This window comes from Tamandua tetradactyla, chromosome 6 (genome assembly GCF_023851605.1).
Source record: "Tamandua tetradactyla isolate mTamTet1 chromosome 6, mTamTet1.pri, whole genome shotgun sequence".
Taxonomy (NCBI): domain Eukaryota; kingdom Metazoa; phylum Chordata; class Mammalia; order Pilosa; family Myrmecophagidae; genus Tamandua; species Tamandua tetradactyla.
The window spans coordinates 106,819,389-106,837,654 of NC_135332.1; positions in this window are offsets into that span (position 1 = coordinate 106,819,389).

The window sequence follows — 18,266 nt, forward strand, 5'->3', positions numbered from 1 at the left end:
TTTTGTGACAACATATAATTTTGCTATGAATGGTTTTGTACTATGAATGGTCTTTATACTCAAGGGCAAGATTTTCTCTAGGGTTTATATCCAACAAATATGTTTCAGGGTCATAGTTTTGCTTTTTTTTTTTCATTAAATAATGGAATAAATTTCCTCACAAGTCAACCTCTGCTTCCCCTGCCCATCCCAAGAAGCACATTATTCTCTCTATTTAATGGAGAAACTTAAGCTGATTCATAGTAAGCCAGCTTCTTTCCATTTAAATGCCATATTTTGAATGACTCAATATCTTTGATAGCTGCCAAATTTTCCTATTTCACCCCCTACCCTATTTCCTTGCTACAGTGGCATTTGGGTTTATGGGTAAGGCTGAATGATCTTGTGGCAGAAGGGGGAAGGTTGGGGAAAGTTGGGACTGGAAGCTTCATTCTCTGATGGAAGTTTCCTGACTGCCCTGCCTTCTCTCTGGGCCAGTGACCACTGAGGTATGGCTCTGCGTATGTGGCCACGTGGGTGTTGGGCTGGTGTCCCCGACTGGAGACTGTAGTCCTGGTTGTTTTTATAAGTCATGAAGTCTACCTATTGAAGCTGTTTCATCCCAATCCTAGGCTTCTGCTGATCTTCCAGTGCTTTCTGTAACTCTCTGCTGTCCCCAGTTAGGATAAATGGAGATTTAGGGGCTCTTGCATGAGTTGGATGGACTAGCAGGCAGTCAGAGTGCTGCCTCCAGCTCACAGAACTCATCACTTCTCCCCTCCAGTGCCATAATATTGGACCTGTACTGGGTTGGTTGAGGCCTCCCCCAAGCTTTAGTTGGGACCTTGCTTGCTATCTGGTTTCCTCTGACTATCTGGATGCTTCTAAAATGTCTTCTTTATGAGGTCCTATTCTAGAAGGGCACAAACATGAATGCTCATTGTAAATTTCTCAATGTTATCTCCTTTCCTGGGTTATTCACCTGGCAAAGAAAGGACATGGTTTCCCTTCCTTTTCCTCCCTGGAAAGGATTTCTTCATCATCCTTTCTTCCTTTGCTCTGGTACAGATTTGCCTCACCCCCTTCCCTTTGGCCCAAATGGCTGGCAGACTGTAGGAAGAGAGGAAACAATTTTTTTTTTTTTTATTTTAAGAGAGAATATGTTTTTTTTATTAATTAAAAAAATTAACTAACACAGCATTTAGAAATCATTCCATTCTACATATGCAATCAGTAATTCTTAATATCATCACTAGATGTATGATCATCATTTCTTAGTACATTTGCATCAATTTAGAAAAAGAAATAGCAAGACAACAGAAAAAGAAATAAAATGAAAATATAGAGAAAAAATAAAAATAAAAAATACAAAAAATATATATAAAAAACAGAACAAACAAACAAACAAGAAAAAACTATAGCTCAGATGCAGCTTCATTCAGTGTTTTAACATAATTACATTACAATTAGGTAGTATTGTGCTGTCCATTTCTGAGTTTTTGTATCTAGTCCTGTTGCACAGTCTGTATCCCTTCAGCTCCAATTACCCATTATCTTACCCTATTTCTAACTCCTGATGGTCTCTGTTACCAATGACATATTCCAAGTTTATTCTCTAATGTCGGTTCACATCAGTGGGACCATACAGTATTTGTCCTTTAGTTTTTGGTTAATCTCACTCAGCATAATGTTCTCTAGGTCCATCCATGTTATTACATGCTGGGAGGAAACATTTTAAAGATAAGTGCACAAAATTGAAGTGGTCACAACATTGAATCTACCACACACATGGCTAGAATACATAGTTTAGCAAATGTCAAGTGCTACAGACAATAGCAAGAGGAGATTTAAATCTGGATCCCTATGGGAAATCAGAATACATGGCTGGTGTAGAGCCGCTCTTAGTGGGACAGTCAGAATCTATATTTGAATGAGAATTTGCCAGGGCCAGAAATCTGGCTTCATTGGGTAACTATTCTGTGTAACTAGGAGTGTTTCTGCTAGCCAACATCTTCTACCTGGAAAAGTGTGTGCCGAGGAACACGGCATGGTAGGCTACCTGAAGCAGTGAAGAAGGAGTGTCATCACTCTAAGTGTGGCTGGGGGAGAAGGTCATAGTCATGGCCGAGTGAAGGGCACAGACTGCAGAGAGAAGGTGGCTCTTCCTCATTCCCCCACGGTGACATCAAGTGCCCAGTTCAAAGCTCTGTACAAATGATTTATATGAAATGCCTCTCAGAATAAGATGTTTCATGTCTTTTGGCCCATAATGATATGTTGAAAGAACTGAGAGACAGAGGAGAAGTCAAGGTGACCATTTCAGATGGTCATTAACTTGCTCATAAAACAACCCCATAAACTTGCCAATGTTATTACAGGCTCGTTAGTTTAAGCGATTGCTGTGTGTCAGGGGTGCCTGGGGTGAAGGGCTTTAGGTGTCTTCTCTCTACCCCTATCTAGTGGCAACCACAGAGAATCGCTGGATGAAGTCAGGTATGGAAAGTGAGAAGAAGGACTTTCAAAATATTCCATGGCAGAAGCAATTTTACAAAAGAGAGCAGAGAGCTTATTTAAAAAGCTCTCTGGTTTTTGTTAAAACCCTATCTTTATATATGAGCTATGGGAAGAAGATTAGAATCTAGTTGCTAGCAGGAAAGGTGCAGGTTAATTAAAGATTCAACATTTTCACCCTGAGAGCAGGATAATGTTAGCTAACCAAGTGGCAATTTCATAGACGGAGCTTAATGATGCGATGATGAGCCATCGTGGGGTTTTTCCCAGTTATGAGATGACCAAAGAGGGGAAATAAAGGTAGCTGGAAAGGAAGAAAACAAAGACTGACTATCTCTGGAAAACATTTTAGCCTTTTGTCACTGTTTAATAAGACTGCATGCATTTCTGAAAATGGACAGATGCTCATAAGAGTCGAAGGTCTCATCAAAATTTTATGTGTATATGTATATATATATGTGCATACAAGCATGTATATGTAAATATATGTATCTATTCACACATATATATACACACACACACAAGATGTTCGTTCCTGCATTCATTTGGTGAGTGGTTTGGCCATGTTTCAAACCTGCTGGTGTTTCATTTCCATATTCATAAAGCAGAGTCCATATTGCTGGGTCTTTATCTCACCGAGGGGTTAAGAGAGGTAATGGAATCTTATACTGGCCCTGACACCAGTCTTCCAAAGTGTAGAAACAAACTCTACTTCCCAGACCAGACCATAAAAATCTACAAGATGTAGGAAAGGGTGGAGAAGGAAGCAGCGCTGTTCTCCCCGCAGCACTCTCTCCCTGCACCCATGACATTTAGCCCTGATTCTACACTTCCTCTGAACCTTAACGCCCTCTGATTTCTGAGGGTTAAATTGGACTTTGGGTTCGGGACCCATGTCTGTTCTACTAGTTGTGGTTGAAAGAAAGATGTTTCTTATACTGAGTCGGAGAATTTAGTGGTGTGGGTGTGAGAGTGCATGCAAGGAAGGGAAAGGAAAGGCCATGCTAGGGGATAAGGCACTTATGCCCCCCCCACCCCCCCAGATTACATAGTGTGCAGAAAAAGCTCGGTTCCTGGAGCAATATTCTACAAAGTGTTAAAACTCTTACAGAGAAATCAGAAGCCCTGTGATTAGCATCAGTAGGAGTAAGAAAAATACCCGTTAAAAAGGAAAGGTAGCTTGAAATTTCCCATTATTTGCTATGAGTTCCCTGCTGCTCCTCTATCAGTTTTCTTTTCCTGGCTCTTGAAGGTTCCGGGCCTGTAGTTTTTTAGTGGACAGCTCTATTACCCGCAGAGGTAGTAAAGGGTTAGAGTTATTAGCAGCAGGATACTTGTGGGGGGAAAGCAACCTAATTTTCAAGAGGACCTGCAATAATTTTGTTCAGCAAAAAAACCATTACAAGTGGTCAGCTCAAAAAAGTGCTGCTGAGCTGGCGATAATTCATCTCCCTCTTTTAACAACTACCATTTAAATTGCGTTGGAACACTGCAAACAAATATCCTTTCATTGCGTGTCTGAAATCTTTAGTACGGCTTCAGCGTTCCAGAGGGAAATACTGCATTGCAGCTCTCCTGTTTTTGCAGCAAATCTCCTTTGGCATGTGGCAGGCAGAGGAGACTCCACAAAGGCAGCCGGCTTTCTGCTCTCCTCAGCAGGGCCCTCTGCTCCAGGATATAATGAGCAATGCGTCCTTACCTTGTTTAGGGGCAAGAGAGGCTGGGGAGAGAAGGCTAGATACTAACCAAATTTGATTTGGTTATCTTCATTTGTTTATGTAAAATAAAAAAAAAATGATTAAACACAAATATTTAAAAAATATACCAAATATAGCCCGGCCATTCTCACAGGCCCTGCTTAACTGCAGCAGAGTTGGACATTCCATATCTTAGCCTTCAGCAGCCCAGATGGAGAAAAGCCCACTGCTTTTAGCCCACTGCAAGCTGATGGAAATTTGGGGAAGGATTTATATGTATATATATATATTCACTCACTCACTCATTCATTCATTCATTCATTCACACAAGCATGCCTGCGTGCCCCATGTATTTACTGAATATTTGTACCCTATTCAGGCACTGGAAATGCAGAGATGAGCAAAATATCATCAGCAACAGGAGTGGCTTTTTAATCCTCACCAAGTTGCAGTACTCAGTCCCACTTGTTCTTTTGCTTCCTAGGGCCTCGGGTTGACTGCTGTGGCTTTTCTGTGTCTTTGCCCAGCAAGGGCTATTTCAGGCCAGTTTTCTTTAATTTCTGCTGGTAAGGAGCAGAGCATGCATAAGACTTAACAAGCATCTCTCTTGGTGGAAATGACTTGGGATTTGGGGGTTTTTATTGACCTTGTTCTACAAGGGAGATCACGAGGTCAAATAACTTGTCAAAGGTCATTTGGCTAGTGAGTGGGGGTAGGGGCTCTGACTCGAGTCTTGAATGCCAGCCAGTCCACTTCCAGTGCTCCTCCTTGTCTGTTGAGCTTGCTTTGGCCCTGGAAGGGAAATGTCAACTGGTAATTTCTCACATACCAATTGGAGGCCATCAGAGATGGCCTGTTTTGCACTTTGACCTCACTTATAAAAATCCCTTCTTGCCACAGTAGTAATTTACACTTGCAGGATGTTCCTCTAATTGTCTTAGTTTTTTTGCTAGGCTGTAGTCACAAATACCACCCAAAGGGCTGGCTTAACAATGGGAATTTATTGGCTCCTGGTCGCAGAGGCTAAAAGGCTGTTCCCTCCGTGGCTTCCTCCTTGGCTTCCTCTGTGATCAGTATGTTCTGGATAGTCGGCAATCCTCGGGATTCCTTGGCTTTCCTGTCACCTGGCAATGCCCTCTCCTTTCTCTTCTGGGTTCCACTGACTTCCAGTTTCAGGCTCTTCCCTGTGGCTCTCTCTTCCTAAGGTATCTAGGAATAGGATTAAGACCCACCCGGATTCATGTGGCCACAAATTCACTAAAACTAACATATCCAAAACGTCCTATTGATGTTGAGTTTGAACCCACAGAAATGTGGGTTACAGTGAAGAACATATATTTTCTGGGGGAACATAACTCCATGTGCCACACTCCTAAAAAAAGTAGTTTGTCCCAAATTTTCATTTTCTTTCTCTCTCCTCCATTCAGGAAATGATGTGGTCGGATGCCCTTTCAAGAGTGTTGTCTTCCGAAGGCAATGATGGTGGTTTCCACCTGAAACACACCCATCTAAAATTCTACTTTAGAAACCCAGGGCATTTTTCCTTCATGGTATGAAGAGATTCGCACAAAAAATGTACCGTATGAGACTAGCGTTTTTTCACAACAACATGCGGCTTGTAAAAATCATGCCTCGAGTTTAAACAGCGAAGCCTTGGATATTACTCCAAAAGTAGTTTTGTCTGGGAAAAAAAAAGTGCTTTTCAGCTGAGAGCAGTCTGAAAGTAGTTCTTGGTGAGCTTTTGTTCTTGCCTGTTGAACAGCTTAAGGTTTAGAGAAAGCCTCTGTGACTCACCTTCTGCATTTCAGTCCCCAAAACCGAATCCATTAAAGAGCTCTCTTGAGGCTGCAGTGAATTTCAGTGCTTCTAGGAGGACGCTCCAGGCTCACTTGGATGGTTTGAAACTGCCGTGGCCTCAGGCGCCATCGCCTTTATTGGAGGAAGGTGGGAGCTGGGGAATTAGTTCAAAACCCGCAACTACCTTTTCCCCCTTTTGTCTCTATTTTCTGCTGTTTTACACCTTTTGCAATATTTTAAGGCCCATTCCGGAGAACCTGGGTAATAGCATGAGACTATCATTCCATCACCTTTTCTATTACTTTTCGTGTTTGTATGTGCAATTTCGTATGTATGGTGTTTTGGGCCTTGGAAATTTGGAGGATGAAAAAATACTGCAGAGCTTTTCTTTAGTCCCAGATAGAATTTTTATTTGTTTAAGTTGGTGGTTTTTAGTGTGTATGAGAGAGAGAGAAAATGCATAGAAAATGTAGAGAGGGACCACGTTGATCTTTGACAGCCAGATTTTGCAGAGGAGATAGATACATGGAGCCTCTGCAGAATGCAGGGGAAGAGGAAATGCAATAGCATGTACCCATGGAGATTGATGTCTGTGGTTTCCTAGTTGCTCGTGAGTTATCTGTCTCCTAGTGAAGCCACAGGATGTGCATATATTAGACCAGCCCCATATGCAAAGCAGGACCAGTGGGGCTCAAGATACATTCTGAGCAGCCTGAGAGGGGGTTGCTTATACCAAAAATCACTGTTGTCTTTCGTGTGAAACAAGGACTAGTTGGTTCAGCTAAATTGGTCAGCAGCAGCGAGAACAGCTAGAAAGAGGTGGCCTGGGAAATGATTGACACCACAGCCATGTGGCTGAAGAGTGGAACTTTGGAGAGGAAGACAAGGGGGCAGGTGGCTGAACACCCTGGTTGTCTCACCAGTGGATGCAGAATACTTCCCCAGAAGTGTTCTTTTTTTCTGGGTTCCAACCCCAATTCTGCACCCTAAATAACAGTGTGAATTTGAATATGTTTCTTAATTCCTCAAGCCTCATAATCCTCATTCATAAGATAGCACCAATAATAATGAGACAGAGTTCTTAGGGAGAAGACTAATGAAGTAATAAATTTAAAGTACTTGGCCCGGTGCCTGATACATCATATGTATTCGATACATGTTGGCTATTAATTGGGTAATTGTTACTTATGGTTGGCTAGATGTGGCAACCTCCCAGCCCCTTCCCTTTCCTCCTGGGCTCATAGCTAGACTACAAGTCTAAGCCTCCATCATCTTTAGGCCAGGCCATTGACCTGAGCTATGGGCAATGGCCACGGGCAGAAGTGAGGATGCTGCTTCCTGGTCTGGCCCTTGAAAGCTTCATGTGCAACCTTCATGCTGTCTTTCTTCCTTTATGTGTTGCCTCCATTTGCTAGAGGCCACAAAACAGTAGAGGACCCTAAGGCATTGGGAGATAATGGAGCAACAAGGTGGAAGGAGCCTGGGTCCCTGGATGACTGTATGGAAAAGAGCACGTCTTTCCCCCTTGATAAAAGAAAAACTTTTCATGCAATTTAGATTCTCACAGACTTATGGAGCAATTCACGAATAGGGCAGCATCCTATTCAGAAAATAGAAGGGAGCTCTCCCCCAGGAGTGAAAAAGGGGAAGTTCATATACAGCAAACAGCAAAGCAAGTGAGAAAATGTCCTGATTGGCTGACATTAAGTTTCCGTTTTACATATGGGGAGTCTTACCAAGTGGGGAGCAGATGTACATTGATTGTTATGGTGTGTGTGTCCATTCTGATGAGCTCTCTCTACTGGACCCAAGCTAATTTTATCACCAGGTATTGCTTATCAGCAACCCTATAGGAAGTGTTCTACTTTCTCAGACAACCCTTGCAGGTTAATTGTTTTCATCTTCTGGAAAAGGGTTCTTTTCCTGGTAATGCCCAGTGCAGGCAGCCATTTTATTTTAATTAACACCCTCTACCTTTGTCATCAACAGGACTTCATTTGAGCTAGAGATAAACTTTGTGTGAAGTCACTGAGATTTCTGAGTTAAGGTGTTCAGCAGTGAGTGTGTCCATATCTGACCTTAAGATACAGGGCCTCACCTACATGCCAGAGGATGTGGTAATAATCTAGAAATCTGTATGTGAAAAAGTTCTTACTTTAATTTTGAAACAAACTTGGCTTTGTGTCAGTCAAAAAAATCAATACATAGTGAAGTGAATGGAAGAAAAATAATGTGGTATCCAATGCAAATATTCAGAATTCAGGACTAATCTAGGACTAACACAGAGACACTTATAGGGCCACATTTTCAAATTCAGTTCTTAGGTGACTCGGGCTGGCTTCTGTTTATGGTCGAAGCACATGTTGTACAGCTAACACTCTGTCGGGGATGTGGCTTCTCCTGGACTGTGAGAGTCAGTCTTTTACAAGCACCGAGAGCGAAAATGAAAGCTTTTGGCTCTTTTTGTATGACTTCTGTATATGATTCCTCCTATGGATGGATGTAAGGGAACAAAATAAAATAAACAATGCCTCCTCCCTTCTTTCCCTTCTCCACAATAGAGCTGACGTTTTTTCCTGGACTAAGAACTCTGCTTGTGGCATAATGTCAAACACATGAATGGATTATCAGAAAAGAACATCCAGGAGGAAATCAGTAGGCTGCTAAGTAAGCATGTGGACGGTTTGCAGAGGGAGCATTTGATTATCATGGTGTTGTCTATGGTTAAAGGCATTATTGTGCCCTATTCCCCTGGTGTTCAGTGCTGTGTGCACACGGTGAGGTGAAATCAGGCACCAGAACTCTCAGGCAAGAACTGGGTCAGATGAACAACAAGGGTTTGAAAGTCAAAAGAGAGAAGAAATGTAAGCCTTTAGACAGAGCTTGAACGTGTGCAGAGTGAAAAGGGGATTGGGAAAAGGAGCAGCTTGTTGTTCCTGATCTTCAGAGCACCTGAGCTCTGGGTAGGAATCTGAACGAGGCACTTGGTGGCTTCTCCTCCCAGCACTCACAGGTCACTCATGCAACTCAAGAGTTTTCAGATTCAAAGTGCCTGATTTCTATATTGTTGCCAGCATGACTCAAGCTCTTCACTGACTATAAAGGGCAGTTTAAGTGCCTTAATTTATTTCCAACCTTCAAAATTGTTTTCCAGCCTCTTGTTTTGTTCAGCGATTACTCCCCCACTTAAAATTTGCTTCAGATTGAAGGACAGACAAGCATCATTGGTTAGCTTGAGTCTAATGCTCTGGGGAAGTGAGTAGTGATGAAAACACTCTGTGCTGGTAGTGACGATGGGGGACATTTTGGTTTATATACCTGGTGTCTGGAAAGGCAGTGACTCCACGTTGTTACTCAGAATGACAGTTACTTCTGCAACCAAGCAAATGGAGCCTTGAAATAGCAAAGGAGACTCAATGAGCACAGCAGAAGAGATGATTTTCCAACTGATTTTGTTGTACTCTGCAAGCTAACTCTAATTTCTGTATCAGAGTTCTGGCTCCTCTATTTTCTTGTCAGAATGTATTAACTGCTCTATCTCTTCATTCATTCATTCATTCATTTATCCATTTATTCAGTGACTTTTTTGAGCTCCTGTTATGTGCAGGCAACTGTCTACGAGCTGGGAGTAGTGGGGTCTACTGTCAGAACTGACACATCCTCTGCAGCTAACTCCAGTTTGAACTTCTCCCTTCTATTCATTCATGTGCCTGCCCTTTTCTCTCTGAGTCCTGCACTGTACTGCACCCTGCAAGGCTCAGACTAGTAATGCCTTTCTGGTGTCCCACCGCCACTTGGGCATTTATACTTGCTATATCCCATCCTGCCAACCCCCAAACTTTTAAAATGGTGACAGGGCAGAGCTTAACTACGAGACATAGAAGGTGGGGATATGAGGCCAGTAGCAGATGATAGAAGCTAGTTTTGTATTTGAGATGGGCATCAGGGGACCTGAAGATGACTGAGAATTTATCCCCATAAGACCTCATGGAACGTCACTGTTGGAAAGACACTAACAGTTTATCCCATCCAATCTCACAGGAGCCAGAATTTTTCTGCATTGCATCTTGGTTGCATCAGCCTCTGCTGAAATGCTTCCAGGGACAGGGAGCTCACACAGCAACACATTTTGTGAATTCCTCTTAAGTATTATAAAGTTTTTCTATATACTGCATTGATAGCTGCTTTTCTACAACTTCAACATGTTGCTCCTAGTTTTTTTTCCTCCCTATGGAAATTGGAAGCATGACCAATTTCTTCTCCATTGAACAGCTGTATTAATTTGTATTTTTCATTTGTGAATAATCTAAAATATACTTTAACTGGCCTAAGCAAAAATAATTTAATTAGAAGAATGCAAAGTTGTCTTATGGGACCCAAGGGCAGAAATGCACACAGACCACAAGAAAGATCTGGAAGTGGTGACACCAGAGGCCTCAGTTTTCTCTGTCTGTCTGTCTGTCTGTCACCTGTGCTTTGCCTTGTGCACCCGTTTCTTCTTCTCTCTGCTAGTTCATCTCTTTGTTTCTCTCCTTCTTGGATTCATGTGGCAGAACGTGGCTATCAACAGCTCTTGAGTATTTCACGTTCCAGGTTCTGCCATCCAGAGGAGACATCTCTCTTTCCATCTCCTTCACTGTCTCCAGTATTTCCTGGAAAAGAAAGTCTCTACTCCACAATCTGGCACAGAGATTCTACTCCATGAACAAAACGGGAAAAAGTGTGGCTTAAAATTTATGGTGGAGAGACTTAGAAATTTCATTAAAAATTCCAAGAAATCAGAGGCTTCTGGTAATATGTACTCACAAGGAAAGAAGTACTTAATCTTCTGCTAGAGGTGAACTGATGATGAAAGCTGGCCGTGCTCTGCTCCCCTGGTCTCTGATTTTTGGTCAGTGGCCAGGCCTTAGGAATTTGACTTTGTAGGTGATTCTCATCTTTTTCTCTTTCTCTTCTTTTCAATTCCAGAAAACATTACTGCAACTTGAACTTTCCCACTAGGCTCCTTTCTATCCTCAAACCATTCTGTACATTATACTACATATTTTGGCTTGCTAAAGCTGCTGGATATATATCAGAAGTGAGTCGGTTTTTACAATAGGGATTTATTGACTTACAATTCACAGCTCTTAGGCCATGAAAACGTCTCGATTAAGGCATCAATAGGATGATACCTGGGCTCTGAAGACAGGCTGTCAGCACCCAGGACACCTCTGTCACATGGGGAGGCACATGGCTGGTGTCTGCTGGTCCTTCACTGCGGGATTACAGTGATTTCAGTTTCTGGTTCCAGTGGCTTCCTCTTTGGGTCCTTTCTTAGCTTCTCTGGGACTTTTCTCTCTAAGGTCTCTCTGGGCTTTTTCAGTCCTTTATCCTCTCAGAAAGGACTCCAGTAAAAGGATTAAAACCCACCTTGAACAGGCGGGGTCACATCTCAACTGAAATAATCTAACCAAGAGGTCCCACCCACAGCAGGTCTACACCCACAGGAGTGGATTAAAAGAACACAGGCTTTTCTGGGGGACATAATAGCTTCAAACCACCATACCACATGAATTTCCCCAAATCACTGGACAAAGGCCAAACTGGCACTCAGCTTCCTCATGATGCCCCTGGGCTAGCTTTCCTGCGCCATTCATTCTTTGTACAAATATTGTAAGTATAACAGGGAATCTGGAGCTTTTCTAAATACATCTTGTGTTTTCTTCTCTCTGAGCTTTTGCTTTTACTTTTTGTTTGGAAATGCTGTCTGTCCATCTCTTTGTCTCTCACCCCCCCGCCCCCCCCCCCCAGTGTCTTCTGGGGTAAGAGATCTCTTACCACCACTGATCCCTTACCTGTCTTCTCCACTGAGCTTAAATACCTCTTTTCTCAGGAGGCACATCTCAGTCACACAAGTGGGAGGCCTGTTTTATGGAAAGTCCATGATACAGAATTTACCTATTGCTGTTTTGAGAGATTTATGTAAAAATGTTATGGTCCTTCCTCAAATACAAAATAATGTATTTATCTTATCTTATCTGCACAATGCCTCCATGCAGTAGGTACCTATGAATGACTGTGGAATAAATACCTGAGGCCATAGTTCATGAATATTCTTATTTTAAATATATCCCCTTTTCTCACCCCTCCCCGAGAAGAAAGTTTGATAGAACATTATTCCTACAAACACTGTTACAGGTGAGCTTTAGCTTTCATTTAAAAAATTGAACTTTAGTCATTCGAAAAAAACATCGATTGAGAGCTTATTAATCCTCAGGTAGTGTGCTGGGCTCTGAGGTTAGAGACATGGATCAAAGAGAGTCTCGGAGCTCAGAGTCAAAGATGGGTCAGAACACCTGCTGCGAGCGAGCTGCCCGTGACAGAAGCAGGGATGCAATGCTGAGGGGATCCGGAAAAGGGAGCTCTCACCTGTCTGGGGAAGTTGGAAACGAATCAATATACCTCTCTGAGAAACACTTCAGTTTCTTTGTCAGTGCAAATGTTTACTTAGCATTCACTCAGCAGAGTTTATTGAGTACCCAACAGTGTGTTTTTATAGTCTGCCAGTTGCTGAAATAATTTCTTTGTTAGACAATTAGTAAATAGTTGCAAAAGATTCAGGGATTCTTAGCTGACTATGTGTATAGCATCATTCTAACACCTCAAAGTCAGTATCTCATTTAATCCTCATGATCATTTTATGGGACAGGTACTATTTTATTTTCATTTTAGAAATGAAAAAACCCAAGCACAGGGAGCATAAGCTAATTGCTTCAGGTCATGATAATTGGCAGGTTTGGGATCTGAACATGAGCTGTGCTGACTCCGTAGCCCATGATCTTAACCATCGTGTTATGCATTCAGAGCGGTTCCCTATCTTCCATAAATCTGGAAAAAAACAGTCTCAAGAACTTGACATTTAAGCATTTTAAAATTGATTAATGCAAGCTTAAACAGACAACCCTTCTTGCTCTAAGATGAAAAATTGCTCCAATGCAGTAAACAAAACAAAACACCAAAATATCGCAGGTACTATTTATCATTTGTTTATTTTATGTGTTCATTGAAGGTGCAATATAATCAGCATTGCAGGCGCTATGTCATTAGTAAATCAAACCATTCCCATGCAATTGTAAGAGACGGGTAAATATCAGATTCTTACACAATATGGGAGAGAAAACTCCATCTATTGCCTTGCTGAAAATGTTCTTATCACTTCACTTATTTGTTTATTGTACCATTCAAGATTTAACTTCTGTTCGAAACTGTTAAGAAAAAGCAGTTCTGCTTTTACAAAAGCTTAGGAGTCATCGTTGTTTTTTGCCTTCTCCGCTTTGTTGTAGTCTTACTGGGAAGGACGCCTTCAGTTATGAACAGTAAGTCATGTCTCTCCCATTTGATTTCCAGTGACTCAGAATCCCCTTTCTTCTCCTAACAATCAATTTTCAGTAATAAGTATTGTGTGTCCTCAACACTGTAGAATTAGAAAGTTTGATTTTATTATTTCATCAGACGTGAGAGGAATAGGACCAACCCATTTGTGACTATCGATTTCTAAGGTTTTGATTTTTATCAGTCCCTTCTGGAAGGATCAGAGCCAAGAGTCTGAATTTTCTTTATCTTTTAAATCCCAATGCAATTGCATTCATTTACACTTGGTGAGTTGCCAAATGGCTCAAAATATCCACATTGGTTGTTCATTGTTTTGCCTTCCTAAGAGGTAAGTTTGCTTCAGAAATAAATTTAAGAAAGCAGCCAGTTATTTGACAGGTTACTGAAGAGTATATATGTTTGGTTGTTTTTTTTTAAAAAAAGCTATATATTTCACTAAGTTTAGGAAGTCTGCAAGGTAATATATCCAACTGGTAACAGTGGGTACATCTGGAGGTTGAGATTACAGGAGAATCTCTAATCTCTTCTATGCGTGATTTTTTTTTTAAGATTCTGAATTGTTGGAACAAAATATGCAATGCAGAAATTCCTATTTTGAAAAACAAAAATCTTGCTGAGTATGAACAGAATAAAGAGAACTGCAGAGCTTGAGGGGCTAGTGTCATTCAGCCAAGAAATCCATGGACTCCTTTCACCATGTCGGGTCTGCCCTTTCCAAAGGACCAGGTTTATTGTACAGTGAGAATACTCTTTTCCTAATCAAATTTGGTTTTTATCTCTGACACACTGATATACTTCAACTTTTCTTTTTAAATACCCTTTATCAGTTACTAAAAGTTTTGTTCTAACGGCAAGCAAACTCACTGCCCTCCCCCTCTCTACGTGGGACATGACTGACTCCCAGGGGTGTGGACCTTCCTGGCAACGTGGTTCAGAAATCCTGGGGTGAGCTGGGACTCAGCATCAAAGGATTGAGAAAACCTTCTTGACCAAAAGAGGGAAGAGAGAAATGAGGCAAAATAAAGTGTCAATGCTGAGAGATTCCAAATAGAATCGAGAGGTTATCCTGGAGGTTATTCTTATGCATTATTACAGATATCCCCTTTTTAGTTTAAGATGTATTAGACAGGCCAGAGGGAAGTGCCTGAAACTGTAGAGCTGTGTTCTAGTAGTCATGTTTCTTGAAGATGATTGTATAATGATATAGCTTTCACAATATGACTGCGTGATTGTAAAAAACCTTGTGTCTGATGCTCCTTTTTTTCACATGGACAGGCACCGGGGATTGAACCCAGGTCTCTGGCATGGCAGGAGAGAATTCTGCCACTGAGCCACCATCACACCACCCTGATGCTCCTTTTATCGATGGTATGGACAGATGAGTAAAAAATATGGATTAAAAATAAATAAATAATAAGGGGAATGAATGATAAAATAAATTGAGTAGATTGAAATTCTAGTGATCAGTGAAAGAGAGTGGTAAGGTGTATAGTATAAAAATAAGGGGAACAAAGGTTAAAATGTATTGGGTAGATGGAAATACTAGTGGTCAATGCGATGGAGAGATAATGGGTATGGTATATTTGAGTTTTTTCTTTTTTCTTTTTATTTCTTTTTCTGGAGTGATGCAAATATTCTAAGAAATGATTGTGGTGATGGATGTACAATTATGTACTGATATTGTGAGCCACTGATTGTACACCATGCAAGGAATGTTCATATGTTAAGAATGTTCATGTTTGTATGTTGTTTCATTTTGTCAATAAAAATTTTAAAAAATTTTTGTTCGAAGGAGCATTCATGACTCAATAAATATACTGAATGAATGACTGTGTGATGACATTGACATTTATTTTCATGTGTCACTTTCAGGTGGATGCCAGTTATATATGGTGAATGTTCGGGTTGTATATGGGAGGGTAAACATACCCTTACTGATTCTTACCTCTTTTTTGTTTTCCCATATTTTGGGATACAACTTTATTTTAGGGTCTCCACCATTCTGTTCACTTAATGCAGGTGAGAATTGCATGTGGGTGAGTGGGTGAGAGTCTTTTATACCCCAGGAGCTTAAGTTCAGTGAGGAAACTGTGGCGGAGCAAACTTCTGGGTTGGGAAAGAGGCTCTCTGCTAAAATGGAAGATAAAGTGGCTAGCAGCTAAGCATAACATTTTCCAGTGCTCAGAGCCATGTAGACCATAGGCTTCACAGTCCCTAGGATGCTGTCAAAGCATGAGCCACTTCCATCAGATGGTGAAGATAAAAACATCATTTGAAGTTCAGGAAGAGCATTTCAGTGAGAGGTGAAGTTGGAATGAATGGAATAGGAAGAAATGAATTTGAGAGATATCGTGGAAAAGAAGGGCCTCTACTTGGCTGGAAACGTGATAGAACGAATGGAATTGATCGCAGTGATCTGTTCCATGAATTGGGAGAATAGAACCTCTCCTTTTCTTCATTAAATAAAAAAATTTTGATTGCAGAAAGTTAGCAAAATACAGTAATTGTAGAGAAGTAAGAGGAGGAAATGGAGAGGGAGAGGAAGAGAAAGGAAGAGGAGATGAGAGGTCGTGGAGGTGGAGGAGAAGGGGGTGGAGGAAGAGAAGGAGGTGGAAGAGGAGGTAGAGGTGGAGGAGGAGAAGGAGAAGGAAGTTGTAGTGTAGTAGGAGGAGGAGCAGAAGGAATAGAAAATTCAACCATATCTCAGAATCTAGAAAGAACTGTTGTTAACATTTCTGTGTAAGCACAGACACGCAAATACACACCCGTAGCCACTTCAGCATTTTTCCTAAAACTGACAAGTGAACAAAACTTAGACCAGACCCAGTCAGTTATAAGTGTGTCAGTTTGTCATAGTAGTGCAGGATTTAGGATGATGTTTAAGACACAGTGAAATTTAGGCCTGACTATAAAAAGAAAGGAAAGAAAACAAGTGGGTGAGTGGTATTTCTGGGGGTTGTCAATCTCCCAGGAGTCTCAAAATGGAGACCATAAACGAGAAGAAACTGACTGAGAAGATTTGGGGGCATAAGTGTGGAGTGAGGAAAAAATAAAAATAATCTTCTTGTGAATGGAAAAGTTGAGAGAAGAGAATGCTCTGATGAAATAAAATAAAATAGAGTAAAACTAGGAGAAAAGGAACTTAAGATTTTACAATGCAGAGACTCTCCTAACTACCAGGTAGAATATGTAAAAATGTTGTCTATAAAATTGAAAGTCACGCTTTGACCGCTTTGAGAGAGGGGGCGGTCTTTTAGTCATGGCTGTTTCGGTTTGTTACTTTCTCTCTTAGTATTTGCCTGTATTATACAACCATGTACTCACCCAGCTTTGTTCTGGTTCCTGGGCCACTAGTTTCAGGTCATATTACCGGCTGAAATACAGGTTATGTTAGATGAGGTGGTGCCTCAAAGAGAAAGAGAGAAAGAGTGTGAATGCGCTGATATACTGAAAACTTCTGCATCAATTCACATAACCAGTCCTAACAGTGGGGCAGAGGAGGTATATTCTGCTATAAGGAAGCATCACAAGGCAGGGATGTATAATCAGCTTACATGGGAGGGAAAGAATAATTGCAAATAATACTAAGATGTACCATGTTAATAATCAGCTAGAGCTTAGTTTTATTATACCAGTTTTTGAGGTTACCTTGGCTACCAAAAAAAATCTTTGCAGCTTTGTCAAAGAAAAGGGTCTGCTGTGCCGTGTCCATCCATTCCTAATTATATCTTGTCATTTTACCCCTGAAATTGAAAATGAATTCAAATATTAAAAATGCAAATGTCATTAGAAATGCAAAGAATATAACAATATTAAAAATGCAAAGGAATGCAAATATAAATTATGTAATTTATCTTTTTGACATACCTTGTCTGTGGAGACTTGTGCTGACATAATTTCATCTTGTTTAGTTTGCAGATAAAAAGATAATTCCTGATACTAAGTAAATTATATTGTGGAAAGCTCTTCTAGACCATCAGAGGGGAAAAAATAGCTAGGCTTCAAACTAACATTATCCACTAGTATTAAAAGAAATGAAAAAAAAATACAGTTTGACCTACCCAGGTCTTTCATCTCGACTGAGTTAGCAATTTACCCCTCAACAATATTTTTCTTTGGATTGCTTACTTAACCATCTTAAAGATGACAGACAGCGGTTGTACTTCATGTTTTCAGCAATCTTTCTTCTTCCTAGTAACTACTCTGTAGCCAACTTCCCATTGCCTGTGATTGAAGAGTCTAAGATATTAAGTTCAGAAAATTGAGGTTTTAAATTGAACTGAAAGTAGCTTGATTTTATTATAGTGAGGACTTTGGCTTTTTAACATAGTTCCATAAGAATCATTCTAAGGAACATTTTCAAATTTGAGGTTATTTTGCCTTAGCTCTTTCAGTAAATGAACTAAGAATATTAAGCATAAACTGCTATTAAAGTTGTTGTAAATGTGAATGCCTATTTTGAAAGTGTAATTATTTTTCATTGGCGTCTTTTAGGACCAGTGTGAAACAAGTCATCTTGTAATCTGTATTTGTGTTGGCTACCGTGTTTGGGACTTAAGTAAACTAATGGCATTTTACTGTCCTTTGTGGAAGGTCAAACTCAAATCTTGCATCACTTTCTCAGCCTTCTCCAATGACTCCAGACCTCAGTGAATTCTCTGAACTATGGCATTGTTTGTATCCTTCCCACAAACCCTGTCATGAATTCTCCTAGACTGAACTCTTCACGTAGGCAGAGTCTTGTCTAACGTGGTTAGTCTCGTCCAGCTCCTAGCATGGACTTGGCAGATCCTAAACCAATATTTGTTGAACAAATGAGTTGATTTGCATTATCTTCTGATTGTATATGAGAATGTTACCATCTTATGATTTTTCACAAGATCATAATGAATGTTACCATCTTATGAT